The sequence below is a fragment of the Scyliorhinus torazame genome, chromosome 18 (genome assembly GCF_047496885.1).
Source record: "Scyliorhinus torazame isolate Kashiwa2021f chromosome 18, sScyTor2.1, whole genome shotgun sequence".
In the NCBI taxonomy this organism is placed as follows: Eukaryota; Metazoa; Chordata; class Chondrichthyes; order Carcharhiniformes; family Scyliorhinidae; genus Scyliorhinus; species Scyliorhinus torazame.
In genome coordinates this window covers 66,247,942-66,264,460 of record NC_092724.1, presented here as the reverse complement: position 1 = coordinate 66,264,460, position 16,519 = coordinate 66,247,942, and positions in this window count along the sequence as shown.

The following is a 16,519-nucleotide window of genomic DNA, read 5'->3' as shown; positions in this document are numbered from 1 at the left end:
ACAACGAAAATTCTTATGATTACACAGTTTTTAGCAATATCACAAGGCACAAAACAAGTTCCCTTCCCCAAAGCCTCAACCACTATTAAAGTCAAGGGAGTTTCGCAAGCTGCTGCAGGGTACTTACGGTCACAGGCTGCAGAGATCAAGTCAGGGGTGCAGAGGTCGAGCCAAGAACGAAGAGCCCCCCAATCGAAAACACAGTCCCTTTTATATTGTTTTACCTGGCTTTGTTCTGTGATCGGCCAGCCCCTTTTGCATTGAAAAAGGTAAGTTTTAAAGTTCCCGCTGGTCCTGCCCCCGTTGAGCCTGTCAGACCTGTCAAGATAGGAGTACCTCCCCTAGGTCCGCCTCCAGTCTGCTTTTTGAGATAACGAGGTTGAGCTCCCTTGTGAAGAAGTTCAAAGTCTTCCATCTGCTCTGGAGATCGCTGCTATGTTGATGGGGTGTTGATTGGATTCTGCTCTGGTGGAGGCAAAGTCATTTACATTTGCATGGGGCTATGACCATCCCATTGTCCTGCTTGCAGGCGAGCCTCCTGTGTATTCCCGTGCCCCTTTGTCTGTGTTTTGATGTTATCTCGTTGTCTGGCTCCTTCTTCCTTGTAGCTCCTAGGGGGGGTTTGTAAATACTTATGTACTTATGTCCCTACTCAGCTCAGTGGACCAAGCCTGCTGGGAAAACTGGTTCCGTTCTCTTGGCTGAAAAGTCAGTTTACAGTCTCTGAGTTTTATTCTTGGGCAGTCCAAAAAGGGCCGAATTGCCCGAAAACCTTACAGATGCCCCTTCGATACGTCCCTACCTGCTTGGACCGTATCGACACAGGTGAAGGGCAATCATTTCCTTTTGTGTGGACCGTAGGCCCCCCCTCAACAACATGCGAAACTACAAGTCCCAAGACAGTTCCCTTAATCTAGGCTACCCCTGATTTCAATGAAAGGGAAAGACAAGACCATACTTAATTCAAACACACAGTAACATATACACATTTCACCGGAACCCCAAACGTAGGGGTCCCTGTACATATATCACAATCAAGTACACATTTCACCGTAACCCCAAACGTAAGGGTCCCTGTACATATATAACAATCAAGTAACTGAAACCCGCGAATCCATACAACTATTTACAATTGCATCTCTTTATTTCACCAAGGATCCTCCTTTCTTGGCTGCACTTCGCTTCTTCCCGTTGAAGGCTCTTCATTTTTCCTCCATCGTCGATACCTGCAGCTGAGAGGTTTAGTCCAACTGAGGCGACAGCATAATGTACCCCCTGTACAACATTTTCTTTGTGGGGGCAAACACTAAACCATTCTCAGGCCCCCCCCTGGTGGTGATCGGACAGTTGTGAGGGTCGATCGGTTGGGCTGTGGGCAGGGGTCGCTTTACCTGAACCAGCAGTTCGGTAGCTTTTACAGTCATCCCTTCCCTGGGCGTTACACATCCCTCCCCAGTGCGGTCAATTTATCCCGTTCCCTGGGTTCTGCCACCACCTTACAAAAGTGATTAGTGCCCCTTGTGGACATGCCTTGGTAGATCCCCATGAACACAAATAAATGCCCTGGTCAGAAGCCCACCCCTTATCCCCGCAAACGGTGATCCTACCCGGTGACCCCGTGATGGTCCGTTAGGTGTTGGTGTCCAGGCGTTCCCAGTCCGAGGACCGATCCCTCATGTCCAGCCTCAGCTTCCTGGGCCACCACCATCTCCCCAAAGGAACGTCCCCCTCACAGGTTAAACACACCCGCCTGCCCTCAGTCACCCTAACCCGGTCAGTCGAAGGACTCTTCTGTCTCGCCTCTGCGGAGTTCTCCCGGTCCCACCATCGCCAAGATCATCAAACTCCACATCGTCGGGTGCCCCATCTGTAAAAAACAAAACACATCCTTGCCTCTACAGCCCTACCTACCTTAAAGTGCATGGGTTCTATCCAGCGGCAGCATCAGCTCCCGCTTTGAAGTTGCCGCAGCCTGTCTGTGATTCTGTGTCCACAGCCCGGCTCCCCAGGGTCCTAGTGCCTGCTGCTATCCGGCGGCAGCAGCAGCTCCCGCTTTGAAGTTGCCGCAGCCTGTCTGTGATTCTGTGTTTACAGCCCGGCTGCACCAGGGTCCTAGTGCCTGGTGCTTCATCATTTTACCATTGCACCAGGCGCTTCTGTGTTCCCACGATCCTAAATACTTCACACACAACTACACACTAATTAGAACTAGCAGGGGGAAAGAAAAAGGAATATGATATATACAATGCCACCCGTCTCCGGGTGGCCAAATTAAAACTGTGCCCCGCTAAACTGGGGCAGTTCACCTGTTTGGTCCAACGGCTCGGGCCAGACCGTTCCCTCCCGGGGGTTCGGGCTGCCCCTTGCCTCTCCTTCCCCAACAGGGTTCGGGGATCCCTCAGCGTTCCCTTCTACTCGGGCCCCCTTACTGCGGGACCGGGTTCTAGGGAGGTGTGATGGGGACCATCTTACCGGGGGCTTGGAGACCCGATTGCTCCCTCGTCCCCCGACTGGTTCCCACGCCCAAGGTGATACCTCCACTTCCTCCGCCTCCTTAGCCTCTATACTAAGGCAGGCTACCTGACCCACAGGTAAGGGCTTGGGAATCGTTACTGTCCCTGGGCTGGGTGCTTGCAGCACGGTCGGTTTCTTTGGGACTGCCCCTTCGGGACAGCACCTTGTCACCGGTTGTGTGACCGTGGAGTCAGGGACCTCCCCCACCGTCGTTAATTCTACGGGGGGTTTCTCCACTACCACCCCCAGTCTTCCCCCCACCTTGCTCTTTCTTGCCCTTATGGGGTGGAACAATTTAAATTGACTGATGTGGCGTTCGCATGGGTCCCACCTTAAGGGATTTAAACTGCAAATAGCCGCTGAGGCAGCCTCCAGAATGGGACCCTGCACCTGGACCGGACCAGGGTCTGGGGCTAGAACTACCCCTGCGCTCCCTTTTTCCTGAGGCTGCTCCCTGGGTAGTCATACGGGTTCTTGTGGTGTGGGTGCGGGCAGGCCCTGGCCCGTTGCCATTGCCACCTGTCCCGACCCAGCTGCTAGGCTCTGCAAAAAGGCTAAAAGTTTCTTTACCTCGAAGGTTTCCGGGGCAGCTGCTCCTGCCGCCGGGGTCTGACTCTCTACTGCGGGAGCCCTCTCCTGCTTGCTAGGGTTTTTACATTCCCTCTTGAAATGCCCGGCCTTCCCACACCCGTAGCATACCGGTTTCTCGTCGGAGGTCCGGGTGCCCTCATGCTTCCACTCTCTCTTAGGGGCTGCTGGCGCGATTTCATGCACCCTACCCTTAAGGGGCTTGTCCTCACCCCTCTCCCCATTACGATATGCGAGGGTAAGTTTCCTAAGGACCTCTTCCTCATTAAGGTCCGGACTCTGCGGGTCGAACCAGTGTTCGGCTTTTGCCCTAACGTTAGGGAGACAGTTGGCAACTAGGGTCTTCAGCCAGTGGGCGGTTCTTTCCCCTAAATTCCGTCTATCCGCGGGAACCCCGCATGCCTCCATATAGACAGTCCACAGTCTGTCTGCGAACATGGTGGGAGATTCCCCTGGTTGCTGCTTGGTTTCCCCCACCCTCATGAAAGGGCTCCCCAGATTCAAGCCCATCGCCTCCAGAACAGCAGTCTGTGCGGCCGCCCATGTGTCAGGTCTTCCCCCATTCCCAGAGGTCACTGTCCTGCATAGCTGTGCATCTAGGGTCATCAGGAGCATCCTTATTTGCTCCCCCTCGTCGCAGTCATTAATGCTGGCTGCCTGCTCCACCTCCATAAAATGAAGCGACGGATCCCCTTTTGGAGTTAGCCTGGGAACGTGGGCCACCATCCCCCTGAGCGCGGATGCCCCATGAGGAATGATAATGTCGCCCTCAACCGGTCCCCTATTCGCCAGCCCCGCCGGGGGACCATACCTTCTTTGTCTGACAGGGCACATCCGCCCTACCTGGGGTTCCTGCTCCTCCTCCCCACTGTCCAGCTCTCCTGCCCCGTTGGGTAGCCCCCCTGTCCCCGGGCTAACTACCCATATAGGAGACGCTGCTATCTGGGGATACACCACTGACCCCCCTTGGACCTGCCCCTGACCGGGCGGTCCAAACCCTACCTGCTGACCCGGCCCCATCACCGGCATCCCAGGCAGCGGTCTGTCCCCATCCCATGGGGACCCACATACGAAACCAGGCGGACACGCCGCCAGCTGGGGGTACCCTGCCAACCCCCCTTGGACTTGCCCCTGAACGTGCAGTCCGATCCCCCCCTGCCGGCCCGGACACAATCCCGGTGCCTCAGGAGGCGGTCTATTCCCCTTGGCCTTTGGGGAATCATCCGCTGCGAGGAGCACCTTGCCCCTAGGGAACCCCCCCGGACCTACCAGGTGTATCTGTCCCCTGAACCTGGACAAGGTCTCCTCCAACTCCGTTATTCGTGCCTGGCACGGCCCGTGGGCACAGTCCCCTACTTCCTCGCGAGCCACCCGGTACGCTGCCTGGATGTCCCGGAACTTCCCCTCCAGCTTCCTACACTGCTCTGTACTCCGAGCATAGAGTTCCTGGAGCCTCCGTTCCTTTTCTTTACCCTCCACTATCTGGCAGTGGAGATAGTCCTTCTCACACCGGTTAGACTCGCTTTCCTGTTTCATTTCTGCCATTTCTTCCCGCAGTCGTTCCGCTGCGCTAGCGCTGTCCCCTGCGCTGGCCCTCACTTCTCTCAACTCCTGCTCTAACTCTTCGACCCTATCCTCAGTTTTGACTACCTGCTCGGACAGGCAAACCAGCCAAACTGCCTTCTCCAAGTGCTTTTTGTGCGCCTTACTGTCTGTCCATGCAGCCGCTGCCATTACCGGTTGCTCCGCATTGATTAATTCTGAGACCCAAGGTTTGGTGAGGTTGACCTTTTGCCACAAATACGAGGATATTCTCTCCTCCATTTTGCTTCGTTCCCTCACCCCCTCTGCCAAGTCACATACTCCAAACCACCGGGCTCCTGCCTGACTCGCCATTGTAGAGGGTGCCATCTCTGCTACTCCACTACTGGGCCGATATCTGGGGTTTGAGTACCTGTGTGTGTCTCTCTCCAGCTGGCACTGAAACTTCAGAGGCCAGGGGATGCCGCACTGGGACACTTCCACTGAAGAGAGCACTGAATCAAGCCTGCCGTTTATCCCTAACCGGCAGCCTGAGGCTTATATCACACAGATCTTCAGACCCCTACCAATACCCAGGTGATTCTCTCTCTTGCCGGTGGTGCAACACCCACCCGGTTCCTACTTCGCTAGAGTAGCTTTCCCAAGAGAGAGAATAGGACACTGCTGTTTATTACCTAACCAGCAGTCTGTCCTGAGTGAATCGCTCAAGATGACCCTTGATTCTTGAACCCGGAATTAAGGTGAGGAATATTTTAACAATGACTTGGTCAGAGATCGCTGGTGAAAGATTGAAGAATTTAAACGACTCCAATTATCAGCAAATCAAGGTTTATTGCAAAACCCAGGTCAAAATCATCAACAGAAGAAAATATAATAAAATCTTAAACTCTAACACAAACTAAGTCTATTCAAAAGTACTATAACGGACACAACGAAAAATCTTATGGTTACACAGTTTTAGCAATAGCACAAAACACAAATCAAGTTCCCTTCCCCAAAGCCTCAACCACTATTAAAGTCAAGGGAGTTTCGCAAGCTGCTGCAGGGTACTTACGGTCACAGGCTGCAGAGGTCAAGTCAAAGGTGCAGAGGTCGAGCCAAGAGCCAAGAGACCCTCAATCGAAACACAGCCCCTTTTATATCCGTTTTACCTGGCTTTTTCCTGTGTTCGGCCAGCCCCTTTTGCATTGAATCCATAAGGTTTAAAGTTCCCGCTGGTCCTGCCCCCGTTGAGCCTGTCAGACCTGTCAAGATAGGAGTACCTCCCCTAGGTCCGCCTCCAGTCTGCTTTTTGAGATAACGAGGTTGAGCTCCCTTGTGAAGAAGTTCAAAGTCTTCCATCTGCTCTGGAGATCGCTGCTATGTTGATGGGGTGTTGATTGGATTCTGCTCTGGTGGAGGCAAAGTCATTTACATTTGCATGGGGCTATGACCATCCCATTGTCCTGCTTGCAGGCGAGCCTCCTGTGTATTCCCGTGCCCCTTTGTCTGTGTTTTGATGTTATCTCGTTGTCTGGCTCCTTCTTCCTTGTAGCTCCTAGGGGGGGTTTGTAAATACTTATGTACTTATGTCCCTACTCAGCTCAGTGGACCAAGCCTGCTGGGAAAACTGGTTCCGTTCTCTTGGCTGAAAAGTCAGTTTACAGTCTCTGAGTTTTATTCTTGGGCAGTCCAAAAAGGGCCGAATTGCCCGAAAACCTTACACTTCATTCTAATCACATGGCAGCCTTCTGCTCTGAGGAGCCAAGCACATATTATGTTAATTGTCATCTGACATTATTAGCAGAGCTTCCTGCACTTAAAGGCAGGATAACATGTTGGCTTGGTATTAAACTGCGCTGAGCCACATAAAGTGGAACATTTAAAGTTCCTCCGAGATGACCAGGAGCTGGGCAACAGTTGAGCTATTAACCTGGAGCCAAGACCTCACTCTATATTTATATAGTAAGAAGTCTTACAACACCAGGTTAAAGTCCAACAGGTTTGTTTCGATGTCACTAGCTTTCGGAGCGCTGCTCCTTCCTCAGGTGAATGAAGAGGTATGTTCCAGAAACATATATATAGACAGATTCGAAGATGCCAGACAATGCTAGGAATGCGAGCATTAGCAGGTGATTAAATCTTTACAGATCCAGAGATGGGGTAACCCCAGTTTAAAGAGGTGTGAATTGTGTCAAGCCAGGACAGTTGGTAGGATTTCGCAGGCCAGATGGTGGGGGATGAATGTAATGCGACATGAATCCCAGGTCCCGGTTGAGGCCGCACTCATGTGTGCGGAACTTGGCTATAAGCGTCTGCTCGGCGATTCTGCGTTGTTGCGCGTCCTGAAGGCCGCCTTGGAGAACGCTTACCCGGAGATCAGAGGCTGAATGCCCTTGAATGCTGAAGTGTTCCCCGACTGGAAGGGAACATTCCTGCCTGGTGATTGTCACGCGATGTCCATTCATTCGTTGTCGCGGCGTCTGCATGGTCTCTCCAATGTACCACGCTTCGGGACATCCTTTCCTGCAGCATATGAGGTAGACAACGTTGGCCGAGTCACACAAGTATTTACCGTGTACCTGGTGGATGGTGTGCTCACGTGTAATGGTGGCATCCATGTCGATGATCTGGCACGTCTTGCAGAGATTGCCATGGCAGTGTTGTGTGGTGTCGTGGTCACTGTTCTGAAGGCTGGGTAGTTTGCTGCAAACAATGGTTTGTTAGAGGTTGCGCGGTTGTTTGAAGGCAAGTAGTGGCGGTGTGGGGATGACCTTGGCAAGATGTTCATCTTCATCGATATTTATATAGTACATAAATATACATCCTCCTGGTTAATTTATATATATATTTTAAAAACTGGACAAAAGGTGGTGCAGTGGTTAGCACTGCTGCCTATGGCGCTGAGAACCCGGGTTCAATCCCGGCCCCGGGTCACTCTCTGTGTGGAATTTGCACATTCTCCCTGTGTCTGCGTGGGTTTCACCGCACAACCAAAGATGTGCAGATTAGCTTGGCCTTCGCCTCTCTGATTGCACGGCGGCAAATTTTGCTGGAGTGGCGGTCGGCATCATCATCGGGCGTAGCGGCTTGGTTGGGTGACCTGTATGACTTCCTGCGATTAAAGAAGATAAAGTATGAGTTAAGGGGCTCTTCAGGGGGGTTTGAGGAGAGGTGGGGGTGTTTGAGGGGCTGTTCATCACGGGGGAGGGGGGTTGAAAAAGGGGAAAAATCTGGACAGACTGTGTGATTAATTGTTGGGAAGTATGTTTCCCGGGTGTTTATTCGCTGTAACCTGTTTTGATACATTTTTTAAAAAAGATGTGCAGGTTAGGTGGATTAGCCACAATAAATTGCCCCTTAACTGGAAAAAAAATGATTGGGCACACTAAATTTATTTTTTAAAAACAGGAGAAAGCTTTAACATGCCTAAAGCCACGACTGGAAGTGACTCAAAACAAAAAGAACTTCCTGACATTCCGACCAGCTTCTGCCACGCTATCTCAAAATGAAAGTGCCAAATGCCCCCTGTGACTGCAGAGATCAAATCCCCAAAGAATTGTACAAAGGCCACTTACATTCCTAAGGTCAGGCCCTGGTCAATGGGGAGGATCAGCCTGCGAGGGGAAATGACCCTGAAACCCTCTTTTGAACATATTAATAGTTGAAACATTAAGCATCTCAAGCATCCAGACAAAGGAATACCCATTTGTCCAACACAAGGTGAAGAAGTGGGAGTGATGGCACATGACAACTCTCCCCGCACACCACCCCCCACCCCCACCCCCTCACACCTCCAGCCCCCACACTAGCTGCTAGAACCTGTAAGATTGACTTTTGGAGCTGGAAAGCTCAGACTGCCATCTTCCATCAACTAAGCAGCAGCAGAACCAGAGTTCTGTCCAGGTTTAAAATTGTCTGGCTCCCATCTCCACTACTTCTACTGTGTAGCCCTGGCCGTAAGCCTACTGGGAAATATGGCCAAGTTAAAAGAGACACCACGGCCTGCTGGGTATTTGTAAAGGCACCAGCACAGTGAAGACACGAGTAGAGACTGATGGTTAAAAAGGGTAACTCTGTATCAGCATAAGCAACATAAACAGTGGGGGGGGGGGGGGGGGGGGGGGATCTGCAGTGAAGAACAGGATGTGCCCTCAGGGTCTAAGCACAGGAGCTCATTGAACAATTGGCTGTTGCTATGCCTTGGACAGACAGTGATTAAATGCAGACTCCTGCATGTCATGCTCCTGAGAAGAAATACGACCCCTGAGTGAGTAATGACTCTTTGAACATTCGAGACCAGAAAATACATTGATTGATTAGTGCTGTCCTGTGAGCACATGACTGGAAGCATGAGGTCAGTGCCAATGAGATCTACATAAGAAGGAGAGACAAAATGTTTCATCAGCAAAACCGCAAGGAACAATATCATAGAAGGAAGACGCCTCAAGGCTCCAACTTGAAGATGGAGTCTGATCCCCGCTTGTGTCCAGCCAGTGTAGCAGGGTGGTGACATCCTCCACAAGTCCACTACTAGAAGTTAGATAAGTATTAACAGTTTAGCCTATGCTTGCGAACCTGTCATGGTAGCAAAGAGATGTGGAATCACTTATGTGTTTTCGGTGCAATGTATGATCGAACCTCTCTTATAGCAATGATAAGCATTGGGATTTTATATTGTATTCAATAAAGATGTGATTTGAATCAAAGTTAAAGGTGTTGTGTCTATCAATCAACTGGAGCGAGGGCTCCGGTCAACAACTGGAACTTCTGTACTAGTGCCCTCAAGACCATTACATCCCTATGTGTCCAGCAGTTTTTGGTCTGCTGATTCTGAAAGAATACCCCATTGAACATTGATTCTGGACTCACATGAAACAATCATTCTTATCTTCTCTGTGGTCTTTGCCCTGTACCTCTTTCCGTATCCCTTTTATTGTATGAATGTACCGACGGCTGAACATTAACACACCAATCCCGCATTTTGAGTGTGTGTAGAATAAACTAACCCTGTGATTTTGCTGTGGAATTGTTCATCAAAATTGGATCACTCCAAAATTGAGGGATTGGGGAAAACATGCCACTACTTATAAAGACCATAAGACATAGGAGCAGAATTAGGCCACTCGGCCCATTGAGTCTGCTCCGCCATTCAATCATGGCTGATATTTGCTCATCCCCATTCCCCTGCCTTCTCTCCATAACTCCTGGTCCCCTTATTAATCAAGAACCTATCTATCTCTGTCTTAAAGACATTCAGTGAATTGGCCACCACAGCCTTCCGTGGCAAAGAGTTCCACAGATTCACCACCCTCTGGCTGAAGAAATTCCTCCTCATTTCTGTTTTAAAGGATCGTCCCTTTAATCTGAGATGGTGTCCTCTGGTTCTAGTTTTTTCTACAGTGGAAACATCCTCTCCACGTCCACTCTATCCAGGCCTCGCAGTATCTTGTATGTTTCAATAAGATCCCCTCTCATCCTTCTAAACTCCAACGAGTACAGACCCAGAGTCTTCAAATGTTCCTCATACGACAAGTTCTTCATTCCAGGGATCATTCTTATGAACCTCCTCTGGACCCTTTCCAAGGCCGGCACATCATTCCTTAGATATGCGGCCCAAAACTGCTCACAATACTCCAAATGAGATCTGACCAGTGCCTTATACAGCCTCAGAAGTACATCACTGGTCTTGTATTCTAAAGGGGGAAAATCAAAACATCTTTCTGTTTACGGATGCACGTGTGGTGAGAGGAGAGATCAGGGCTGTTTAAATTCAAATCCCTCCGGACCGTGACAGTATAATCAGCCTCAGTGCCCTGATTTGGGAGGGCCCATCAGCTAGTGTATCTCCTGGAGATTTCAACCTAGTGACTCCAGCAGTACTATTCCCATCTAAGGGTCACTGGAGAGGCTTTCACTGCGGACTCGCAGATATTTCCAAAATAAAGTTGCTTGCAAGGAGTTACGTGTCATGGCCAGGACTCGATTGCAACATCAAGCGAATGGTACAGCAATGTGCGGCTTGCCAGGAACACCAGGGCCTCCCTCCATCAGCCTCGCTGCACCCTTGGGAGTGGCCTGGATGCCCCTGGGTGCACCTGCACACCATCTTCACTGGGTCCTTCATGGGGGTCAGTGTCTCTGCTCCTGATCGACTCTCACTCAAAGTGGGTGGCCTTGCACCGAATGTCTTCCACCACCTCGCGGATCACCATTGAGAAGTTGCACCAATCCTTCAGCACCCATGGGATCCTAGAGGTGCTTGTAACAGACTGTGGTACCCCATTTACCAGCGAGGAATTCCAGACGTTTAAGTGCAACAGTGGGGTGAAACACTTCCAAATCGCCCCATATCACCCATCCTCTAATGGTCTAAGCAGGCAGTCCAGACGCTTAAACAGGGCCTGAAGAAACAGACCTCACATTGCATCGAAATGAAGCTGGCATTAGTTTTTGTTCAATTATCAAACAATGCCGCACATCATAACCGAGGTAGCGCGGCAGAATAACTGATGGGTCACCTCCTCCGGACCCGCCTGAGATTAGCATCCCTGAGGCTTGGCAGGAATGTGGAAAGGAAGCAGGACTTCCGGGAGAGGGATCATGATCACCGGACAAGCGACAGAGGTTTTCGACCAGGGGATGCTGTTCCCATTCGGAATTTTGAGGACGGCGCCCTGTGGATTCCAGGAACTATAGTGGAGAATATGGGACCAGTGTCATACACGGTCAGGACTAGAGAACGGTCAGTGTGAAAGCACATAGACCGCCTCCAGAGCAGGGAGCCCGCCCCAGTGGAAACCACACCGGCAACAGATGTAGGCACAGATTCCTCAGTGCTCTCGGAGGACATTGTGGTCAGAGACAAACCCCCAACAGGGCCCTTTGGAGTTCTGCATGAAAAAGTTGCTCCCCAACTTCCGGTGGCGGCCATGGAGCGGGTAGTTGCACATTTGGCAGCTCCCGCTCGTGACGTTTCTTTCGGTCCTTTTCCTCGGTTGCCAGGCAGATGCTTTGGAGAAAAAAGGTTTAGAGGCGGTGAAGGAAAGTTATACTCCACTGGTGAGGTCGGTGGATGGATTTGTGGACCAGAAGTGGGTCTAGAAGAAAGGAGCTGCAAGAGCAAGAAACTCTTTGTGCGACACAGAGGAGGAGGGTAGAGGGTCAGCCCTCACAGCCCAATGGTCAACGGAGCAGTTGGTGGACTTTCTGAATGAAAAGTTCAGTCAGCAGAGGAGTGAGGCTCTGGAGGACCCAGTGAAGGTGGAAGACCCACTGAAAGCAGGGATCGACCGTGTGGAGCTGAGGCTGGAGACCCAGAGCCAAGCGATCCAGAAGGTGGAGGAGGTGGTGGGGAAGCACCAGGAACAGCTTACCTCGTTGGCGGCCGAAATTGGGATGTTGAGGGAGACCCAGAAGTTGTTCAAGAATTTGCTCTCGGAGGCAAAATTTGAGAATTATGGGGATATCAGAGGGCATCGAAGGAGCAGATGTAGGCTCTTACGTGGTCAAGGTGTTGGAGAAGCTAATGGGGGAGGGAGCCTTCGACCAGCCCCTGGAGGTCGATCGTGCGCATAGGGCGCTGATGAGGAAGCCGCAGACAAATGAGCCGCCGAGGGTAATGGTGATGTGGCTACATCGGTTCTTAGACAAAGAGAAGATCTTGCGGGTGGGCCAGGCAGACGAGGAGATGTACCTGGGAAGGTAGTGCGCTCCGGGTATACCAGGACCTGGGTGCAGAACTGGCAAAGAGGGGAGCTGGATTCAACTGAGTCAAGACTGCCCTCTTTGAGGGCAGCACGGTGACGCAGTGCGTTAGCCCTGTTGCCCCACGGCGCCGAGGTCCCAGGTTCGATCCCGGATCTGGGTCACTGTCCGTGTGGAGTTTGCACATTCTCCCCGTGTTTGCGTGGGTTTCGCCCCCACAGCCCAAAGATGTGCAGGGTAGGTGTATTGGCCATGCTAAATTGCCCCTTAATTGGAAAAAATGAATTGGGCACTCTAAATTTATATTAAAAAAAGGCTGCCCTCTTTAAGAAGGGGGTGCAGTTCGGGAGGCTGTACCCGGCCCGCCTCTGGGTGCCGCACAACAGCTGCGAGTATTATTTTGGAACACCGGAGGAGGCAATGGAGTTCTTGAGAGGCAATGAACTGGTAGGAGAGGGAGGACATTGAACTTTGGAGGAAGTGTGAGAAGATGTTGGTTCTCTCTGCCTTTTTCGTTTTATTGTTTTGCTTCTTTTTGGGTGATGGCCAGGGGAGAACCTCTCTTCTCACAGGGGCCGTTTAACGTTTTTGTGGGTTCTTTGGTGGGATGCTGCAAGACCGTGGAGGGTGAGTGCACCATTTTTCTTATTGTTATTGCTGTTTGCACGATGGAAGCGTGCGAACTGGGGGTGAGGGAGGGGAACCAGTGGGGGGTAGGATGCATGGCGCCATGGGCGGAGGCTGCCAGGCTAGCTGGGCGAGCTAGTTCACAGAAGCGCAGTAGGGGGTGAGAAGATGTTTAGAGTATTAGAGGGGGATGGGATAGTTGGTTTGTTTAATGGTGGGGAGACTGCTGATGGGGGTGGGGCTGTCAATGTGCAATAAGGAGGGAGTTGGTGATGGTGGACATCTGAGGGCAGGCCTGAAGGGTCGCATGACGTGGGCTGGGGACTGGTCCAATAAGGGCTATGGTTTATCAGCAGGGGAGGGGGTGGGGTGTCCCCCGACCAGGCTGGTTACATTGAATGTGAGAGGGTTGAACGGGCCGGTCAAATGGTCATGTGTGTTTGCGCACCTGAGGAGCTGAAAGGCGAATGTGGCATTTTTACAGGAAATGCATTTGAAGGTCAGGGACCAGACTAGATGAAGGAAAGGGTGGGGAATGCAGGTCTTTCACCCAGGATTAAATATAAAGAAGCGGTAGGGGTGCCGTGTTGATAAATAGGCGGGTAGTGTTTGAGGTGGGGAATATAGTAGCAGACGCAGGGGAAAGGTTTTTTATGGTGAACTGGAAATTGGAAGGGATGCCAGTGATCCTGGTGAACGTTTAGGGCCCAAATTGGGATGATATCGAATTCATAAGGCAGGTGTTGGGGAAGATCCTGGACCTTGACTCTCACCGGCTAATTATTGGTGGGGTGGCTTTAATACGGTTATCGAATCGAGATAGGACCGGTCGAGTCCGCGTCGGGGAGGGTGTCGGCAGTGACGAGGGAGCTGAAGGGGATCATGAGGGATGGAGGGTGGATCCATGGGTTTTGGTAGGCCGAGGGGGAAGGAATTTGCGTACTTCTCACATGTGCACAGGGTGTACCCGTGAATCGATTACTTTGTGGTGGATAAGACTCTGCTGGTGGGGGTGGCGGACTCAGGGTATTTGGCGATTGTGGTCGCTGATCACGTGCCACACTGGGTGGACTTGCAAGTGGATCGGGGGGGGCAGCGCCCGCAGTGGAGATTAGATGTTGGGTTGCTAGCAGATGAGGAGGTGTGTGAACGGGCGAAGGCTGCTATTCGGGGGTATGTGGAACTGAATGAAACGCTGAGCTTTTGACCACCAGATTATAGGAGGCGCTTAAGGCAGTGATCAGGGGGGGAGTTTATATCGATCTGGGCGCATAGGGATAGGGCGGAGCAGGCAGAGGTGGCTAGGCTGGTGGATGAGAGCCTGTGGGTGGATGACGGAACTCAGAGGCCCCAGAGGCTGGGTTGTTGGAGGAGTTGGAGAAGCTCCAGATGGAGTTCAGGTTGATGCCTGTGGGGAAGGCAGTGGGGCAGTTACTGAGGGCCAGGGGGTGGTGTATGAATATGGGGAGAAGGCGAATAGGATGCTGGCTCACCAACTTAGGAAGCAGGAGGCGGCAAGGGAGATCGGAAAGGTGAAGGGTGGGAGGGGAAGGGTGGTTTTGTACGCGGTGGGGTTAAATGGGGCTTTTGAGGTATTTTATAAGAGGTTATATGAATCGGAGCCCCTGACCGGGGGGATGGAATGCGGCGATTTCTGGATGGGTTGGAGTTCCCCAAGGTGGAGGAGGACTTGGTAGAGGGGCTGGGGCGCCCATTGGACTGGTGGAGGTGCTGGAGGCTAAGGGGCCGATGCAGGCACAGAAGGCCCAGATGGATTCCCGGTAGAATTTTATAAATTTTTTTGGGGGGGATCGGGTTCTCCTGCTGGTAGGGGCATACAATGAGGCGAGGTAGAAGGGGAGCTTCCCCCTATGTTATCGCAGGCTTCTATATCCTTAGGTTTGAAGAAGGTTAAGGACCCGGAGCAGTGTGGGTCCATGCCCGATATCGCTACTGAATGTGGATGCCAAACTGCTGGCAAAGATCTTGGCCTCGCCGATGCAGGACTGTGTGCCAGGGGATGATGAGAGAAGTCAGACGGGGTTTGTAAAGGGGAGGCACCTGTCGGTGAATGTTAGGCGCTTATTGAATGTGATAAAATGTGCAGGTGGCGGTCGCTGTGGACGCGGAGAATGCCTTTGATTGGGTAGAATAGGGATATCTGTGGGAAGCACTGGGATGGTTTGGGTTCGTACAAGGGTTTGTGAATTAGGTCCAGTTGTTGAATAGGGCACCGGTAGCAAGTATAAGGACGAATCGGGTGAGTTTGGGGTATTTCGGACTACATCATGGGACTATTACTGGGCAGCAAATATAGCCATGGTTAGTATGTGGGTAGTGGGAGAGGGGATGGCGTGGGTGCAGATGGAGGCAGCCTCTTGTAAGGACACAAGTTTAGGGTTGTTAAGTAATGGGTTAAGAGACATTCCAATTAGTTGTCTGATTTATGTTAAGTATCCAATAATTGACACTGATAAGTAAAGGGGCTTCAGGTGGCCTTTGTGTCAGGTGATGTGATGATAGTTTTGTGCAGTGTCTGTTAAAGTGTAATAAAGGTGTTTGTGGAAAAGGAGCAGAACCTTTGACTCTTTATACAACAACAGCTAAACATCTATCAAGGGTCACTGTTTTGTTTAAAATAAATTTAGAGTACCCAATTATTTTCCTCCAATTAAGGGGCAATTCGGCATGGCCAATCCACCCAACCTGCACATTCCTGGTCCATGGGGGCGACACCATGCAGATATTGGGAGAATGCGCAAACTCCACATGGACATCGACCCTGGGCCAACCACCACGACGCCCGCTTAGGGGCACTGTTGACAGCGCTTCTGCCATTCTTGCCGTCCAGGTACTCCACGAGCTTGGTGATGATAGCGGCCCTGAGGATGTGGGGACAGTGGCGGCACCATATGAGTTTGCAGGGTGCCTCAATCTGGGCACCGATCTGTGGGAATCATAGATTTGGACCCGGGCTTGGACACAGTGTTTCGGGAGTGGCAGCAGGTGGTGATCGAACGGTTTGGGGGCCTATTTGTGGGGGGCAGCTTTTTGAGTCCAGAGGAATTGGAAGAGGAGTATGAGCTGCCCAGTGGGAATGGCCTTTGGTATCTACAGGTTCGGGATCATGTTAGTAAGCAGGCAGGGTGGCGCAGTGGTTAGCACTGCTGCCTATGGCGCTGAGGACTCGGGTTCGATCCCGGCCCTGGGTCACTGTTTGAGTGGAGCGTGCATATTCTCCCCATGTCTGCATGGGCTTCACCCCCACAACCCAAAGATGTGCAGGTTAGGTGGATTGGCCACGCTAAATTGCCACTTATTTTGAAAAAGATAATTGGGTACATTAAATTTATTTTAAAAAAGAAAGCAGGTGCCGTCCTTTCCTGACCTGCCGCCCCCGAGCGGCAGGACAAGGTGGTGTTGAAAGCAGGAGCTGGCGAGGGGAGGGTGTTGGAGATTTATACGGAGTTAACGGATTGGGAGGGATCCCCAATAGGATAAGTTAAACGGAATTGGGAGGAGGAGCTGAGAGGGGGGCGGGGGGGGGAATGGAGGCTGGGTT